The sequence below is a fragment of the Callospermophilus lateralis genome, chromosome 16 (genome assembly GCF_048772815.1).
Source record: "Callospermophilus lateralis isolate mCalLat2 chromosome 16, mCalLat2.hap1, whole genome shotgun sequence".
NCBI classification, from domain to species: Eukaryota; Metazoa; Chordata; class Mammalia; order Rodentia; family Sciuridae; genus Callospermophilus; species Callospermophilus lateralis.
In genome coordinates, this window is record NC_135320.1 from 29,047,831 (window position 1) to 29,068,528 (window position 20,698).

At 40.0% G+C, this 20,698-nt stretch overlaps 1 pseudogene; it reads left to right on the forward strand.

Moving 5' to 3' along the window:
- The window catches only part of LOC143381932 (heterogeneous nuclear ribonucleoprotein F-like), a 96,902-nt pseudogene extending 78,599 nt beyond the window's left edge, over nt 1–18,303 (forward strand).
- Nucleotides 18,304–20,698: the final 2,395 nt, after the last annotated feature.

Below are 20,698 nucleotides of genomic sequence, written 5' to 3' on the forward strand. Positions count from 1 at the left end.
AGAATGCTGGTGGGAATGCCCATCCCAAGAGGAAACTCAGAGCACTGCTGTAGGATTGGAGGTCGATAAATTCACAGAAAAACCAAACAAATAAATGAAATGTAATACCACACAGCCATATCCAATAGAAATGTGCCATTTTCAACAGTTTATAATCATGTTTTTAAAAGCCAGCTGAAATTCATTTTCATTTATATTTTCCCATCACTCCAGATGTGAAACACCTATAAAAACTCAATTTGGTTTTTTTTTTTTTTTTTTTGGGGGGGGGGTGTTGGAGGTGGTTACTAGAGATTCAGTTCAGGGGTACTCGACCACTGAGCCACATCCCCAGCCCTATTTTTTGTATTTTATTTAGAGAAAGAGTCTCACTGAGTTGTTTAGTGCCTTGATTTTTGCTGAGCCTGGCTTTGAATTCAGGATCCTCCTCCTTACCCTCTTGAGCCACTGGGATTACAGGTGTGCACCACAATGCCCAATTGAAAACTCAAATTTAATAGATAATATATAATTATATAGCATGTAATAAAGATATGATATGATAAAAGAATATAATTCTAATAATACTAATTATTTTAATAATATGTAAGCTCTGGATTAAGTTTTCCAATCTATTTTAATGCACCTATGTCAATTTTGTTGAAATATTTGCAGAATTAAATTAGGGGGCTGGGGATATAGCTCACTTGGTAGAGTGCTTGCCTCACATGCACAAGGCCATGGGTTCAATCCTCAGAACCACAAAAAAAAAAAAAAAAAAGGAACTTACTGGGTTAATAGTACATCATACTTAATATACCCAAAATATGATTTCAACATAAAATCAACATAAATATTAGTAATGAGATATTTTATGTTCTTTTTTAAACTAAATCTTTCAGATCCAATGTGTTTTTTGCATTTGCCACCCATCACAATTTGCACACTAAAATTTCTTAGAATACTTATTTCAGCTATATTGAGTTTTCATTAAATTAGAAAATGAAAAGCGATTTACATACCCAAGGTATGCCAAACATACTCAAAAGTTCTCAAAAACTGTCCATTTTTAAGTTTAGATGTAAAAACAATTAAAATTGAATGATATAAAGAATTAATCCTATAATTGCATTAGTTATATTTCCACACTGCTGGTAGATATAGCCACCAGATCCAAAGATCAAAAAGTTACCCGGAAAAGAAAAAAATAATCATAGTTGCTGAAAGGCTCAGTTTTGAATAACATACTCTGAATATTGATCCAACCAAATTATAATATATAAAGTACCTGGGGAAACGGGGGATAGGAAATGTTCGTGGCTAAGGGAGGAAATGAAAAGAAAGCTAACTGACCTTTTGCTTATACAATATGAGGTCCATAGATAGTGCCTAAAACGAAAAAATCAAAAGGCAGCAATATCACACCCATTAGGCAGAAATATAGATGTAAATGCAAAAGGAATCTATCCACACAGCTTCAAGTGACTGTGTCTGAGCAGGGAGAAATGGGAGGGAGGGGACTGGGACTCCTGGTTTGCTTAAGAAACCATAGTGAGTCAACTCTTTAAATTCCCACAAGTATGATTTTGACTTTTAAAAAGCTTTTTTAAATGATCACTGGAAGATCTGTCTGTGGCATGCAGAGAACTGTCTATGCAACGTTGCTAATGTAGGCCTGTTGCCTTGAGACGTGACCCCTTCCCTTTTTCTCACAGAAGGAGCAATGGAGCAATGTTGGGAGACAGCCCAAGTCTGAAAGGGCAAATAAAGTTACAGGGATGCCTGTGGTGACCAATAGGTTCTCGTGACCAAATCCCAAATCCCACTCTCAAGCACCCACATGCTGAACAGGGTGCAGGAAAGCCTGAAGGAGGTTTTGCCAATGACCTCCTGCAGAACCCTGGGGACAAGGCACAGTCCCCAGAGCTGAACGCTACCAGAAGGTAAGTGGATACTACACCCCAACTCACACCTCAAACTTGCATTTTCTGTGGGATCTGTCCCTGAATACAGCTGCTCCCAGGCTTCAGTTCTCTATCCCTCCACCAAAGCAACCCCCATCTCCTGTAAGGGCCAATGTAGAGCGTCTTTCTCTAGGAAAATTTCTCAAACCACTGTTTTCCTTACCATCTTTTTTTTTTTTTTTCTTTTCAAACCTCATGCAGCTCATGTGGTATATCTTCCACAGTTTGGGCCTTAATTAAAAGCTGTTTTGAATTGCAGGTTATTTTTCACATAAAATTTCCAATCTGCATGATAAGGCCAAGGACAATACCATATGCTCTCATATGCTTCTGTCATATCTAGTGCAGGACTAAACCCACAGTATAGGTCTAAAGAGTATTTGATGACTGATTGTTGATGATAATATTATATATGAATTGTGCATTTCTTTAGTACTTCTTACCACAGAAACCCTGCTATTTTTTAGGCAGGTAGATAGGGGAGAGACAGAAAAAGGAAAATTTTATACTTACGAATTTAAGTGCAAAACTGAGTTAATGGCTTCTTCACTCTATGGCACATTAAATTATCATCATTGGTCAGTTCAAACCATACCACTCTCTTCTTTATTTAATTTTTCCCCTTTCTTCTTTTCTTTTTTTTTTTGTACTGGGATTGAACTCAAGGGCACTAAGCCACTGAGCCACATCTCCAGACTATTTTGCATTTTCTTTAGAAACAGGATTTCACTGATTTGCTTAGTGCCTCACTTTTGCTGAGCCTGGCTTTGAACTCGCAATCCTCCTGCCTCAGCTTCCCAAATCACTAGGATTACAGGCGTGCATCACCATGCCTGGCTCCTTTTATTCTTGATACCCAGGGTCTTGTCTCCTTCCTTTCTCCCCACCCAATAGACACTCATCTAACGTATTAGGAATTTGCCCTTGGAGATATAAAAATACAGTATTGTTTATATTAATATACATTCCTTAACATTATTAAAGTGGTATTGCTATTGCTTGTATCTTGAATGTCCCAGTCTTTAAAAAGTAGGGCCTAGTAGAAGGAAGTTAGATCATTGGAGACATGCCATTAAAGGGGATATTTGTACCCCAGCCCCTGCCTACCTTATGCTTCCCTACGTGAGGTGAGCAGTATCCTTGTCACATGCTTCTGCCATGATATTTTGCCTCCCCATAAGCTTACAGCAACCATGGACTGAAACCTCTAATATTGTGAGCCAAAATGAAACTTTCCTCTTTTTTAAATTGATTCATCTCAGGAAGTTGTTACAGTAATGTAAAGCTGATTAACAAGTATCATTCTATAGATTGTATTCTTCTGCTGCCTGCATTTTCATTTCTTTCTAAAGAAACTGTGGTTCAGGGCTGGGGTTGAGGCTCAGTGGTAGAGAGCTCACCTCGCCCATGTGAGACCCTGAGTTCGATCCTTACCACCACATAAAAATAAATAAGTGAAAGAAAGGTATTGTGTCCAACTACAACTAAAAAATTAAATTAATTTTTTAAAAAAGAACTGTGGTTCTTCATGATGACAACTGCTGCATGGATATTCCACCATAAACTCCTGCCACATTTTATCCATTCCCCAAATTTTGAGTACTTATGCTGCCTCCAACTCCAACTGAAACATCTTTATACATTTGTTTCCATATACACCTATGCAAGAGTTTCTCTGGCATCTATAGGAATGATGTGCCATGACCTATTCAGATCTTTAATTCGGCCATACTATACTTTTGAATTGTTCTCTGTATCACTCCACCCATTACTTCTACCAGCTGTGTTGGAGAATTTGCTTGTATAATTGGGAAATCGCTGTGACAGAAACAGCTCTGGCAATACAGTTGAGCACTTCAGAAGATAAACTTTTCGACGATTCTCATCATCTCCATGAAAAGGAAAGGGCAAAACAACAGAGGCCATTACTTTGAGGACCACTTGCCTGGGCCGTGTTACTTGCATGCAGAGACTGTCGAGGGTTCTGTGAAAGATGTTCCTTCCCCATCTCCCCCTCTGTGCTTGCTAGCTAGGGAACTTGGGCGGACAGCTGTTTTCAGTCTTGTCTCCAAGGTCCTCTATCACGCGAGAAGAACCAAAAAGGATAAGAAAAATAAGGGTTTAAGAATGCTGAACTCGGTTTCTTAAATGGCAAATGGGTAAATACGCGTGTGCACAAGTAACTAGATTTGCATGATTCTGAGGTTGAGAATGACAGTTTATGCCCTGCTAACCCAAGAACTGATGAGCCCTTGGCAGGTGAGCTGAGAGAAACATCTGTGTCTCTTCCAGCCCGCATTTTCTTGTTTCACCCTCCAGTCCTGCTTGGTCTAAGCAGCATTATTTACCCTCTTCATGCCCTCCCTTTGGGGGTATTTAAATGGGGTTCCTCCGAGTGCTCTTTCGCTGTCACCTTTCCCCTCCAGTGTGTCATGCACCCGCCACATGCCCACATTTGAGCTTGCAGATCACACTCGGGTCCCCTTTTCCTCTCAGCCTCCGCTATAGAGAACTGGGAGCGGAGGGAATGCAGATGAGACGCAGAGATGGAAGCCAAAGCACCGCAGAAAGAGGCGAGGGCCTCCCCAGAGCCCCCTGTGCCCCCTCCGCTTCCTGGTTCCCACCATCTGGGGTCCACCTCTGAATTGACAAACTCCCGCTTGGTCACATCTGGTTGAAGAGAAAGAAACAAGGAGTTCGGAGACCTACCCTAATAGGCAGCACTTGGCACGCACAATAGAAGCAGCTGCTGTTTATAGCCCTTTATAAGGGTGGCCTCAAGCCGGACCTCACACTTCCCCTCCCTGTGGGGCATTGTTTTTTACAGAGAGCATCTGGAACTTCACAATCTTGAAGCTTAGGGGGGGAAAAAAAGAAAAGAAAGAAAGAAAATCACGCATGTCCTGGATCTATGAAATTTATAACAAATTCTTTTCTTGGGAAAACTTCCCAGTTGTGCCATTTCCCTCTTATTATAAGGCGGGTCCATACAGTTTCCAACTCCTCACTTTCTCTGTCCGCTAAATGGGAATAGAAAGATGGGCCAATTATGCAATGAAAGCAATATTCCATGAAGCCTTTCTCTAAATAACAGCTTACAAGATTTGAAACATTTCCAATTTCCTAACTGGGGGAGAGGGACAGTGTGGAGGGACCAGCATGCATTCAGGTTGCCAGTTCAAGATTAAAATGAAACTGCACAAAAGGCAAGGAGCAAGGCCCATCCTGCTTGGTATTGTTATCTGTGCGCCTTTTCTGACCCCAGGGTTTCTCTTCCCTGGCCTCGTACCCATAGAAACAAGCTTGGAGTTGGCAGGCGGCAAGAAGACTCTGAATGCATCATCTGACTCCACCAGCGCCCTTCCAATACCCATCCTCGATTTCAGACGCCTGAGCTGGCTCTGCTGGGCAAGGTGGTGCCTAATTACCTCCCTTCTGTTTTTTCCCTTCTCTCCTCTCTTGTCCTCTCCCCTCCCCATCCCCTCAGAGGACAGCCTTTCCAAGAAATAACACACACGCACACCTGGCACGGTGAGATAGGGAAGCTCACCATGGATACCGGGCTACCATTCCCACTCCGGCTGCGGCTCCTGGGAATAAGTAACTATCTCTAGAATGCTACAAACTCCAGATGTGCACCGACTAGTGCCTTGAGACCCAGCTTCCCTGTCTCATTATGCCTATTTTTTTTCCACAAGTTTCATATATGCATATCAAGCTTTCAGAAGGGGAAAAAATTGGAAATGGTAATCTTCCTTTTAATATGCTACCACATGCCAGCCCCGAACAGCTGTGCACACACAACACGTTGGACTGGACATGAAATATAGCCCAGGACCATTTTTTAAGCATTCATTCCCAGGGCTTACAAAACACATTTACTTGGAGGGAGGTCACACAGTCTTCCTTCTGAATAAAAAGGTGGCTTTGAAATAGGTACAGCCATCTGGAAACAGCCTCCTCTGCTATTGATATGTAAAATGCACATATTACACCATCTTGCTCCGGACCATGCAGCAGGAGGCTGAAATACACACAGGCCTGTAATTGTTTAAATATACAGCCTCGGGTTCTCTGCAGTGCTTACCTTACTCTGAAAAACCATTTGCCAGCAGCAGAGGTGATTTTGGACAGGCTGGGAGGCAATTTGCTTAGAGAGGTATTCATCTACATGTAGGAGAACTGTCCTAAAGCTCAGATTTTTGGGGAAAATCATTTGAACACTCTCCACCGCTGTTCCAAGCTTGCTAATAAGAAAGAATATGTCAAGTGCACAACCAGGAGTCAACAGCAAACACACCATCAAAATAATGACCCCTGCTTTTTTGCTCATTATAGCCATGACTTTGCCTCCCGCCCCCACAAGACTTAGATACCACACTAATAACTGGTTTTGTCCTGCATTTAAAGAACAAGGGCAACGGGTCCTGTATTGCTAATTGAGCTTCATGTAATCAGGGGGATGATGGTAAGTTTATTAACATTTGCTCTTTAAGATGAGCAGTCTCCCCTTCAAGAGTCTTTTTTGCTGTGCAAAGCTTATCCAAATAAATTCTTGACCTCTAGGGCTATTTAACTTTTGTGTTGTTCTTTCCATTTTATTTCCTGGGCTTGTTTTTCCATCTGTGTGTGTGTGTGTGTGTGTGTGTGTGTGTGTGTGTGTATATATATATATATATATATATATATATATATATATATATATATATATATCTTTATACACACACACATACATACAAGATGTCTGGTCAAAGAGGATGAAGGCTCAGTGAGACAGGATGAATAAGTTCTGGAGATCTATTGTACAGCATTGTAACTATAGTTAATAATAATGTATATTATACATGATAATGGCTAAGAGTGTAGATCTTACATGTTCTTACCCCCCACACACACACACACACACAAACACACACACACAGTGACAAGTATGTGAAAGATGGGTAGGATAATCAGCTTGATTGTGCTAATCATTTCACAATGTATACATACATTGAAACATGCTGTTGTCCATGATAAATATATATATTTTTTAAATGTCCGTTGTATCTCAATAAAGCTGGAAAAAAAATTGTAATGCTCTCCCAAAAGAAATCCCAGAAAGAATACAGAGCCTTGGATTGACTCAAAGGGTTAAGCTATTAAATGCACAAATAGCAGAGCTCCTGTTACAGAGAGAGAAGGAGCCTGCTGGAAGGAGGAGACAACTGTAGGTCAACCTGTCCTTTACATGGTGAAGAGCTTGAAAGGGGCTAATAAACCCAGCAGCCTATGGCAAAGGTAATTTATTTTATATTCCTAGTCATCACATGCAATATTTTTTTGGAGGGGGAGAACAAATATAATTCAAAGGTAGTGATAAACAATAAAAAATATATATATCTAGTGATGCTTCCGCCCCCAAGTTAGAACACCATGTGCCTTTTTCTCTCTCCTTGTGCTTTGCATCCTGTTTGTGCAACAACATTTTGGAGGTTCCTGCCTAAGAATCTGAGGCAACAGCCGCTTTACCCAGTGTGGCCCAACTGGGGTGGGGGAGGAGGAATCACCTGCGAAAAGCAAGTTCCAGGTGTGGGTACACATGTCTGCACAGGCGCCTCCCAGCTCCCCTCCCAGGAGAAAACATCCACTTGGCTCTGAGTCAGCTCTGGGCTGGAAATAATTACTAAGTGGACAGCTCTAGGGCTGATTCCCTGAGCCCACATGGAGGACAGCTTCTCCTGGACTCCAATGAGAGGCTGGCCCTGTTCTGCTCCCAGTTCCCACATGCTACATTTTACGTGGATGAAGTCATTGGGCTGCAGATGAGGTAACTGTGCAGCCTGCCCGTGAGCTGGAAGAGGTTACCATATGACCATCCGTGTAAACACAGTGAAGTCCCCTCGGGGCTGCAGACAGCTGGGCTCTGCTGCTGGCTGTGAGCAGTGGGAGCCTTGGAACACTAGCAGCCTGTCCCCACTCTTAAAGGAGCCAAATCGCTGCCTGAGCTCCTGTCACACCATGAGAGGGGTCCACCCGTCTCAGCTGAGAGCTCCTCCCTGCAGGAGGAGGGCTGGTCCTGTGGCAGGTTTACATGGGGGCATCGGTGAATAAAAAACACTTCCCCATAAAATAAGGCAATTTCCCAGCAGAGACACTGCCTACCCAGGACTACATGGCACTCCACAAATGTAGCTCTAAACCCCACTACAGGTTATCTGGTACCATTCAGATGTGTAGACATGTCTTCTAATGTTATTTAAGTTAGAAATATGGCTGAGAAACCAGCATTTTTCCCACATTTTTTGTTGGTGCATTATAGTTGTACATATTGATGGCATTTATTATTACATATTCGTACATGCACACAATGTAACAATATAGTTTGGTCAATATCACTCCCCAGCATTTTCCCTTCCTTCTCTGCCTCCCACTCCTTGGTCCTTTTCCTCTACTGATCTTCCTTTAAGTTTTTAGGAGATCCACCCCCACCTTTGTTTTCCTTTTTTCCTCTCTAGCTTCTGCATGGGAGAAAACATGCCTTCTGAGTTTGACTTTTTCACTTAATGATGGTCGCTAGCTCCATCCATTTTCCTACAAGTGGCATAATTTCATTTTTCTTTATGACTGAATAAAACTCTGTTGTATGTATATACTACATTTTCTTTACCCATTCATCCACTGGTGGACACCTAGGCTGTTTCTATAGTATAGTTATTGTGAATTGTGCTGCCATAAATATCGGTATGCATGTATCGCTATGGTAAGATGACTCAAATTCTTCAAGGTAAATTCTAATGCTACCCCAAAATTACCCTAAATTCTTCAATGGTATAGCTGGGTCATGCGGTGGAGAAACCAGCATTCTTAAGGGTAGATGAAGGAATACACTTACTAAAGATCTTCTAAATTATACAATGACTGGTGCATTGCCAGAGGTGGAGCTGTCTTGCTTGGGTGTTTCAGGGTCCAGGGTCCCTGAGACCTCAAGGTCAGAGTGTTCTTCCCAAGATCAAGCCAGATTAACTGACTTCTGCATCTGTCTCAGGTGTTCCTCATTTTTTACTGAGTCCTCCCATTGCCAAGCACTGTAGAGAACACTGGGAGTGTTGTAGAAAACAGGGCAGTGGTCTCCACAATGGTGGAACTCATGCTCTCACAGACAGTCTACCAGGATGACAAAGTGGGTGTGTGTCATCAAGATAGAGCAGGGCAGCAACAAGCAGAGGGCATGGGGAAGCCATTCAGAGAACCTCATTGAGACCAGATGGTGAGAGACGAGTACCAGGTACTACAGGGCAAAATACAAGTCTCCAACAACCCACAAGAAGTGAAGTTCACCATGATCCCCATGTCACAGGTGCTCACTGAGCTTACAAGAAGTTAAATAACGTGCCCAAGGAAGGAATAGTATCAAGATTTCAATGAAGAAGGTAGGACCCCAGAGCCGAGAATGGCCATGAGCCCTCATGAGTAGACTAGTGCCATTATAAAAAGGGCTGTGGGAGTAGGTTCATTCTCTTGTGCTCTTGACCTCCTGCCTTCCAAAATGTCCCATCTGCTGCCAGACTTGATCTGGGATTTCCCAGCCTCCAGAACCACAAGCCAACAAATTTGTGTTCATCATAAATTATTCCTCCGTTAGCACAGAACAGTCTAAGACACTCTTGAATGTCTTTAGGCAGATCAATGAGGTGATAGTTTCTGTTTGAGACAAGGCTCTGGCTGCCGTGTAGGAGGATGGATTGGAGAGCATTGAAAAGCATGTTGCAATAATCCAAGTGAGAGATGGTGACTGAGGAGTGGTGGGTACCATACCTAGACAGGAAGTTGAGCTCTAGCTACACAGGAGGTACAGTCAGCAAGCCTGAGCTTCCAGTGATTGCTTCTAGATGGTGGGAGGATGGGAGAAGAGAAGGGAGATGGAAAATGGAAGGAGTGTGTTTTGATGGAGCTGCAGGATACTGGAGGAAGATGGGGTTTGCGATGTTCATTAGACACCCCTACATGCAGAACTGACCCTGTGGAATAAGATCTGGATTGAAGATAGAGAATAAGGAATCACCAAAGTATACAGGGCCTTAGAACCTACTGTTGCTAAACGTGATGGAGATATCAATGATATCCCAATTCCTTTCCCTTTTTTTTTCAATATAATTTTTATTAAGAAATTTTGGCAAATTTGGAGGGGGTTTTTTTTAAGGATTTTCCAAAAGATAAATTATTTTATTTATGCTTTTACTAGTACATTAGAGTTTTACACCACTTTGGAGTTCATTTTGACATATTCATTAGTACACATAACATACTTTGCTCCATTTCAATCCTCAGTACTACCCTTTTACCTCCCCTCTACCTTCTCCCAATCCTCTTCCTTTACTGTATTGGTTTTCCTTCTATTAATTTATTTTTTCTAATTTATTCATTTATTATTTTTCTAAAACATTTTATTAATTCATTTTAATTTATGTTCAATAATTATATATAAAAATAGAATTCACTGTGATATATTCATACATTGACATAGCATAATTTAGTCAATTTCATTTTGTAGTTCCTCCCCTTCCCCATCCCTCCTTTCTTCCTCTAAATTATACACAGTTATACATTCTATTTTCATTAGGTTCCCCCCTCCCTTTTTTTGTTCATTCCTTATTTCTCTCTAGTTTTCACATAGGAGAGAAAACCTTCAACTCTTGACTTTCTGAGTCTGACTTATTTCACCTAGCATGATGTCCTCCAGTTCCATCCATTTACCAGCAAATGCATAATTTCTCTTCTCATGACTGAGTAAAACACTATTGTATATGTATACAACATTTTATTTATCCATTCATCTCTTTTTTGGGGAGGTACCGGAGATTGAACTCAGGGGTACCCAGCCACTGAGCCACATCCCCAGACCTATTTTGTGTTTTATTTAGAGACAGGGTCTCATTGAACTGCTTAGCTCCTCGCTGCCTCGCCTTTGCTGAGGATGGCTTTGAACTCATGATCCTCCTGTCTCAGTCTCCAGAGCCACTGGAATTACAGGTGTGCCCCATTGTGTCTGGCTTCCATTCATCTTTTGAGGGACACCTAGGTTCCATAATTCGGCTATTGTGAATTGTGCTGTTATAAACACTGGTATGCACAAATCACTATAACTTGCTGATTTTAGTTCTTTTGGATAAACACCAAAGAGTGGGATAGCTGGATTATATGGTGGTTCCAATCGTAGTTTTTTAAAGAATCTTCATATTGCTTTCAGAGTGGTTACACTAATTTGCCATCCCACCAACAATGTATGGGCATACCTTTTTCCCCACAACCTCACCAACAGTTATTATTATTTATATTCTTGATGACTGGTCATTCTGACTGCAGTGAGATGAAATCTCAGGATAGTTTTGATTTGCATTTCCCTGATTGCTAAAGACATTTGTAGAAAGGCACATTCTCCCCTAGTGAAATATAAGCCACATGGGGACAAGGATATTTTTCTCTTGTTCTCTTCCTCAGTGCCCGACAAATGGAATGTAGGAAATGTTCCATAAATATTGTGAAATAAAAGAACTACAGGATAACTCTTTCTAAAGCAAGGTTATAAAAATGATCCAGAGGCCGGGTGCAGTGGTGCATGCCTGTAATCCCAGCAGCTAGAGAGGCTGAGACAGGAGGATCACAAGTTCAAAGCCAGCCTCAGTAAAAGCAAGGTGCTAAGCAACTCAGTGAGACCCTGTCTCTAAATAAAATACAAAATAGGGCCAGAGATATGGCTCAGAGGTTGAGTGCCCCTGAGATTGAACTCCCTAGTATAAAAAAAAAAAAAAAAAAAAAAAAAAAAAAGATCCAGAGAGTTTTAAAAGTTTTAGAACATACCAAAACTTTTAAAACATAAATTCTCCCTCAAACTCTCACCCCTCATACTACTACTAATTCAGAGACAAGATTACTCCTGGAGGGTTTTGTCCTCCCAGCCACAGGCAGCTGTGTGCAGACCTCTGAAACTCCCAGATTTGTAAGATTCACCATTTTCCTTAATGATAGCTGGGACTTCCTTGCTGTGTCAATGTAGGTTGACCCTAAAACTTTAAACTTGGAAAACATGTTTACAATACTACTGATGCTGCATAAATACTACACACTATAGCACTGATTGTTCTCACTGAAAAGACCATCATATCTCTCTCCCCCACACACCTTCTCTCTCTCTCTCTCTCTCTCTCTCTCTCTCTCTCTCACACACACACACACACACACACACACAGTAACAATTAGAGGTAATGGTTATGCTAATTAGCTTCATCATGGTGATCATTTCAAAATGTATACATATATCATAACATCAAGTTGTGCATCTTAAATATATAGAATTTTCATATGTTAATGTTATCTCAATAAAGCTGTTTTTTAAAAAAATCTCAATATAGCAACTGGACCATGTGTCATTAAACCTCTGTTGTCTAAAGGAGGATATTCTATGCACCAAAATCAAATGCATTCCCTTTCCTTAAATTACATCATCTCCTCTAAGCCATGCCACATTTCAGTTTATGTCATATTTGAAAAATGAGTATCTTATAAAATTCTTATTTTCCCCACAATTTCAAAAGGTTTTGACTATCTCATGTAGTTTTTTGAATACTGTACTGAAAGTGGAAAAACTGAATAATTGCTCAGGTATGCTTTCACACCATTATAAAGTTGAAAGCTCATAAGTCTAATCATCATTAAGTCAGGTGGGGACTGTCTATACTCCATCCTCTGACATAACAGAAAAGAAGTCAGAATCTTAGCATTTATCATTGGAAATCTTGCTATTTTGAGACTATAAATTCTCAGAGGCAAAAGAAACTATAAATTGTTATGACAAGATGTTAAAGAACTCAAGAGATGCTTAAGGAAAATCAGATGGCTATCATTTAGCTAACTTATGAGTTTTTGTTGAGCTCATATATCAACTAAAGAGGAAAGAGAAATTGTGGGATTTTGCTACAGGAACGATAGAAGATATTTTTTTTTAAATCCTTCCATTGCAAAACACTGAGATGTTGGATAAATTGAAATGTTAAATGTGTCAAATGAGTTTATTAACTTTCAAGATAATAAAGAAAATTTCCAGAAATATAAAAAGTAAAACAAAACAAAATTAACCATGTACCTTCCTCCTCCCCCAGAAAAATAAGAGTTGATGCTATTCAGGAAACACTAATACCAGAATTCCAGAACAGTGTTGGCAAAATAGCGCTCAGGCCAAGCACCTGTTTTTATAAATAAAGTTTTATTGGCACATGGCCATCCCTATTCATTATGCACGGTCATTCATGTCCATTTATTTACAAACGGTCTATGTCTGCTTTTGTGCTACAATGATAAGTTTAAGAGGTTGCAATTGACCCCATATGGCCCACAAGCTGAAAATATTTATTGTATGAATCTTTAAGAAACTTTTCATGATTGTTTAGGTAACTATGGCCTTTGGAGCCTGCACAAAGAGAAGGAGTAGACCTGAGACTTAAATAATGCTTAAACCTTCAAAGAAGCTCACTTGGCAGTGAAAGAGTGGACTAGGAAAAAAAAAAAATCCAACTTGCAAAACAAGCCAAAGGGCAATTTTCCATAGCTCCAGTGGAAAATATTAGTAGTAATAATGATAAAAATAACAAAGATAGTTGTTTTAGTCAGCTTTTGTATCATCTAACTAGAAAAACCTAGAGACAAAAAAGAATATGTGGGTTCTTGGTTTCCGAAGTCTCCATCCATAGATACACAACTCCATTATTCTAGGCCCAAGGTGAGGCAAAATATCATGGCAGAGATCTTGGAGGAGGGAAGCTACTCCTTCACATGGCAGCAAGGAAGCAGAGAGAGAGGGGAGAAGGGGCCATAGAGAAGATGAACCTTTCCAGGGCACACTCCCTTGACCCAGGCCTCCAGTCATGCCCCACCTGCCTACAGTTACCACTATAGAGTCCATTCAAACTAGGATGGAATGATTAGGTTACAGCTCTCACAATCTAATTGTTTTGCCTTTGAATAATCCTGTAGCAACACAGGAGCTTTGAGGGGGACACCTTGTATCCAAACAATAACAATGGTCTCCTGAGGAGTTGCTAACTATGTGCCTGCTTTCATGAGGGACACCCTTTCACTGCAGAGCATTATTTAAGTCTCAGGTTTACCTCTCCTCTTTGTGCAGGCTCCAGAGATGGTACTTCCCTGAACAACCATGAAAGGTTTCTTAAAGGTTCATACAATAAATATTTTAGGCTTGTGGGCCATATGGGGTCAATTGCAACCTCTTAAACCTACCATTGTAGCACAAAAGCAGACATAGACCATTTGTAAATAAATGGGCATGAATGACCGTGCATAATGAATAGGCATGGCCATGTGTCAATAAAACTTTATTTATAAAGACAGGTGCTTGGCCTGAGCGCTATTTTGCCAACACTGTTCTAGAATTCTGGTATTAGTATTTGTTTCCTGAGTAGCATCAACTCTTATTTTTCTGGAGCGACATCCCCAACCCTTTTTATTTTTTTAATTTTGGAACAGGGTCTTGCTAAGTTACTGAGTCTAGCTTTAAACATGCTATCCTCCTGCCTCAGCTTCCTGGCTGCTGGGATTAAAGGCGTAGACCACTGTGCCCAGTCCAGATAATCTTAAACACCCCAAACAGAGAAAATTAATGTCTGGCAAAGGAAAATGCCAATTCTCTCCTACAAAGTCCTACAAAGATTGCTACAGGTTAAGTTTATTGTTTTTTATTTTTTATTTTTTTGGAAATGTATTTACTTTATTTTGTAGATTAATTACCAACTTATTTGATCTCAGCTATTTTTAGCCTACCACTAAAAATATCTTGCCATTATAAATTGTGTGTATCCTGAAATTTTAAACAAATTATAATACTTTAAAAAATAACATAGATAAGATATCATATAATGCATTATAACTATAATATATATTTTGCATAAGGCATTTCATAGATTTGACATACAAAATTTTTATAATATTTATCATCTTTACTGATTTCTTCCTACCCCTTTTCTTTTTTTTTTTTTTGGTTGTTCAAAACATTACAAAGCTCTTGACTTATCATATTTCATACATTAGATTCAAGTGGGTTGTGAACTCCCATTTTTACCCCAAATACAGATTGCAGAATCACATCGGTTACACATCCACATTTTTACGTAATGCCATATTAGTAACTGTTGTATTCTGCTACCTTTCCTATCCTCTACTATACCCCCCCCTTCCCTCCCATCTTCTCTCTCTACCCCATCTACTGTAATTCAGAAAAAGGGAAATTGCATGGAAATGGAAGGAGACCCTCATTGTTATACAAAATTACATATAAGAGGTTGTGAGGGGAATGGGGAAAAAAAACAAGGAAAGAAATGAATTACAGTAGATGGGGTAGAGAGGGTTAAGTTTAATTAAATCTAAGTTTCAAAAAACAGAAAGAAATTACCAAACCTATAGATTACCGACAACCACAAGTAAGATTCAATAGAAACAATAAGCATTATTTAACCCCAGAGGACTTCAAATATTAGAATTACCAGATATAGATTATAAAATAACTATGTTCAATGTGAATATGCTTAATGCCACTGAATTGTATACTTAAAATTAGTTAGTATGGTAAATTTTATGCTATGTATATTTTACCACAATTAAAACATACATACATACATACATATATAAAATATGTATAAAATGTTGAAAGAGATAGAAAAAAATGAACATGGAAAGGGGGATTATAAAAAATGACCAAACAGCTGGATGTAGTGACACACACCTTTAATACAAGCTATCCCGGAGGCTGAGACAGGAAGATCTCAAGTTCAATGCCAATGTGGGCAACTTAGCAAGATCTTGTCTCAAAATAAAAGAAAGAGTCAAAGGTGTAGTTCAGTGGTAGAGCATTTCTGGGTCCAATATTTAGTACCACAAAAAAGAAGGGACAATAAAAGACCAAATACATTTCACAATGAACGAAGTAGAATTTATAAAAATGAAAGCTACATTTAATTAAACAATCTGGCTACATTAAACTATACATATATACATATGTGTATGCAAAGATGGTAGTCTAATAGGTGAAACTGCAAAATAAATATGAAAGAAGAAAGGAGCCGTGAACTGAAAGTTGTTCTAAAGAATGCAACTCAAAAAGATAAGAAAATAGAAAACTGTTAAGAGAAAGGAAGGAGAGAATGAGAAGTTCTAATGTACATCCAAACACTGTTCTACACTAGAGAACAGAAAGAATGGAGGAGAGACTGTGTGAAGTTATAATAGCTAAGAAAATGCTAGAACTAATGAAAGACATAAATCCACAGGGACAGGAATTATCATGCATCCCAGGCAGAACAATTCCTCAAAAAAATAATCATATACACTAGGTACATCATGTGAAACACCAAAGCCAGAGAAAATGTTAAAGCAACAGGAAAGAAAAAACAAAGTGTTGAGCATGGTGGCAGATTCCTATAATTCAAGCAGCTTAAGAGACTGAGGCAGGAAGGTTATAAGTTCAAGCCAACCTCAGCAACTTAGTGAGGCCCTGAGCAACTCAGCAAGATCCTTACTCAAAATAAAAAAAAATAATAATAAAAATAAAAAGGGCTGGGGATGTGGCTTAATGGTTGAGTACTCCTAGGTTAAATCTCCAGTAACCAAAAAAAAAAAAAGGGGTGGGGGGTAGGAAGAGAAAAGACAAAGCATCTACCACAAAATATCTACCACAAAATAACAATAGTTTGAAAGCAGACTTCCACCAGAAATTATGAAACCAAAAGGCAGTGGAATTGTGTCATCAAAGGCTGAGAGAAAATTAAGTGTCAACCTAGAATGGCATCGGAAGTATTCTCTCAAGAATGGTAGAAAATACGCCAGGTGCAGTGGTGCACACCTATAATTCCAGCAACTCAGGAGGCTGAGGAAGGAGGATTACAAGTTCAAGAAAGAAAAGAAAATAGTATTCTTCTGGCTCCATCATGGAAGCAGGACTGCACCATGTCTTATTTAGGAAGGTCAAGAACAAAAAGAAAAAGCACCTGGACTTTCCCAGAGCCCTCTGCATGTTGGAGCATCATGGAGAATTTGGGCTTCTCTGGCCCAAGCTATGCTGCTTGATAAAATTAAAAATCAGCCCTTCCTTCCTCAGAGGACAATTTTTTACCTAATATAAGAGTCTTCCACTGAAGGTTCCATGATTGTTCCATAAGCCACAGTAATCTGTGCCCAAGCTTGTGCGACACCTGCCCTGTCAATTGTCCATAAAGGAGGTGAGGTCAAGCTCCGTGGCCTGTCCTATTACTGCTCAATTCAGGACATGCAGAACTTTCTGTGTGACTGCACAATTCACACTGGGGTCCTGGGGTCCATTCTGTTTTCACTAGAGAAGGCAGACAGAGTGGTGAGGCTTTTGTTGAACTTGAATCAGAAGATGATGTTTAAAAAAATAAAATGGCCCTGAAAAGACAACAAAAACATAGGACACTGGTCCTTTGAGATGTTCCAGGCACACAGAAACTGAGGTGGATTGGATGTTGAAGCATAGGGGTCTCACCAGCTCTGACACTACCAATGACAGCTTCATGTAGCTTCAGGGAGTCCCATTTGGATGCACAAAGGAAGAAATTATTCAGTTCTTCTAAGGACTGGAAATCAAGCCAAAAAGGATCAACGTTACCTGTGGACCCTGAAGGCAAGACTACAGGGGAGTCCTAGTACAGTTTGCCTCACAGATTAGCTGAGAGGCACAGGAGAGATGAGGGCATAGGTATATGGAAGTGCTTAAAAGCAGTCAGGAGGAAGTTAACTCATCCTCTGATCTGCCTCTAAAGTTATGTCGGTGCAGTGGCCAGGGCCCTATGACTGTCCAGGCAGAGCCTGGAACTACAATGGCATTGTGAGGTGGGCAGGGCTGGAGATGATGAGGTCTGGTGCCTACTGGGCAGGCTCTGGAGGTTTTGAGAAGTTCAGCTGCCTCAGTGGCGGCTACAGTTTCCCCACTGACCATTTGGGAGAGGCTTCAATTAATCTCCAGGCATGTATAACTGTAGACATGGAGATGGTAAGTTCATGTTCAGAACACCACTAGCCACTGTATCCATATGGAGTCGGGGTCAGGGAGCTGGCCTACAAAGCAACTGAGAACAATATCTACAACTACACTCAACATGGTGAGCATCCATTCTGAGACTAGCCCTGATGGAGCAATGATAGGCAAAACAGACGTTCAATCTGCCACTACAAATAAGCTGTGGAGGCTATGTCAAGATACAGGGCCATCGTGCAACACAGACACATAGAACTGTTCCCAAATTCCACAACAGGGGCCAGCGCTGGGGATTACAGCAACCAGATTATGGAGGGTTAGAGGTGTCGGAGGCCTAGGCCACCATAGTGGAGTCATGTAGTGAGGGGCTATTATGGGCTGGCTACATCAGTCAGAACAGCATGGGTGGAGAAGACTAGTTTTGTAGGAACCTTTGAGTTATTTCAATCAAATTTTCACAGGCAGCCAACAATTAGTGAAAAGCAACTTATAAATAGAGGAAGCTGTGGGACCCATTTTGCACCAAGAGTCTGTGATATCTGGAATTAAAAAAAAAAAAAAAATACCTTTTTGGTGCTTTCTCATGCAAACTTCTAGTATGTGAGATTGAATAAACTAAAATCTATTTTCATCTGCTTTTCTTGAGTAACATTTTGGTAGTATACTTCAGAGTGATGTTATTTGAGTTAAAGTATGTTAAATGTGGATCTTTGAGCTGGGCAAGGTGGCATGGTCTATAATCCCAGTGGCTCTGGAGTCTGAGACAGGAGGATCTCAAGTTCAAAGCCAGACTCTAAGCAACTCAGTGAGATCCCGTCTCGAAATAAAAAATACAAAATAGGGCTGGGGATGTGACTCAGTGGTCGAGTGCCCCTGAGTTCAATCCCCAGTAATCCTCACACACAAAAAAATGTGGATATTTTGCAGCACATGAGAAGCCATGCTCTAGCACTGAGATATATCCCCAACCCTAGGGATCGAGTGTCTTTGAGTTTTCTAAAAGAGCGTATCTGCCCAGTGTTCACAAGGGTGTGCTACAAAAATCCACATGTAAGTCCTAGGTTTAATCCTCAGCGCGCGCGCACACACACACACACACACACACACACACATAGTTTAAAAATTTAGCAAGATTCACTTATTAAAATACACTCAAAAGGAAATCATAATACAAAGAAAGTTTTAAATCAAGGTCTGACCAATCCCTACAGGATTAGCATTGTGTTTTTGTTCCTAAAACGAACTTTAAAATAGTTTGAACTTAACCTACAAGATTTAAAATGAAAAAAAAAACTAGAATGAGAAATATTTCTCTTTGAATTGGGGATCTATTAATTTTTCTTAAAGACTTTTTCATAATTAACAAAAAAAAGAAAAAATAATATTTTGGTAAAACAAAAATTGAACAGTTTACCACTCATCTACAATTAAGAAAGGAACATCTGAAGGATGAACACTTAGAAGGAACATAATCCCAGCAGGATATTCTGGGAAAGAACAAGAAATGCTGAGCTGAATTGCTCAGGAAAATAGACAGGACTTGGAGGCAAGAGAAGAGAGGAAGACCAAAAATACTGGCAAGAGCTGGGGACGTGGCTCGGTGGCAAAGAACTTGGTTAGCACGTATGAGGCCCTGCAAAAGAGATCAAGGTAGAGGAGGGATGGAAGGAAGATGGGAAGGAGGGAGAGAAAGAAGGAAGAGAGAGAGAGAGATCTAACAGAATAAAAAAAAATCTAATGGAACGTAGCTTTGTGTTTTTGCACTATGGAATGCATTATGGATTCTCCCTCCTGACTTTCCTCCGTATCTTCAGTTAGATATACATTTCTCATTTCTCTTACATATTTTGTGGAGCTGAATCCATTTTTCAAGATGGGATTAAAAGCCAGATGAATGTCCACATTTATTCAAGGCAGAAATAGGATTACACATATCCTCTCTGTGTGTCATTAAGACAGGTATTGACATACTCGAGATGAGTCCCCCAGGTCAGGTGGGCACAGCCTGAATTTTCTGATGGGAGCCACTAGTTTATTTCCATAGTACACTTTCACAATTTTTCTCTCTATACATTTTCACCATAAGCAAGAGGATTTTTGCCAGGTTGAATTATGGGTGGACTATGTCTCAGGAGAAAAGTTTACAGCACCCCCATTTCCACCAAGGTCAACCTCGGCCTTATTGGTGCAGATTCCAAGCACAAAACAGAAAAGGAACATTTACTAAATACTTATATGACAAAACATCAGGCACTGCTTTTTTCCCATATTATGTCATTTAACCTTCTCATGTAAAGTACAAACAGCCCCCAGTTGCTGATGGTTCAACTTAAGATTTTTTAACTTTTCAATGGAGGGAAATTCTAGCCATACAAACATCTGTTTCCCATGTTTAGTCAAGTAGTCAATAAATTACATGAGATAGTCAACACTTTGTTATACAATAGGCTTTATGCTAGGTAATTCACTCAACTGTAAGTGAATGTAAATATTCTGAGAACATTTAAAGTGGGCTGTACTAAGCCATGATGTTTGGTGGTAGGTCAGATATACTAAATATATTTCCAACTTATAATTTCAACTCACAATGAGTTTATCAGGAAGTAATCCCATCCTACATGGAAGAACATGTTGAAAACCGTAACACTAATGTGCTGGCATTAGAAGGTGGGCTTTGGACTTGATTGGATGGTGAAGGCACACCCTCATGAATGTG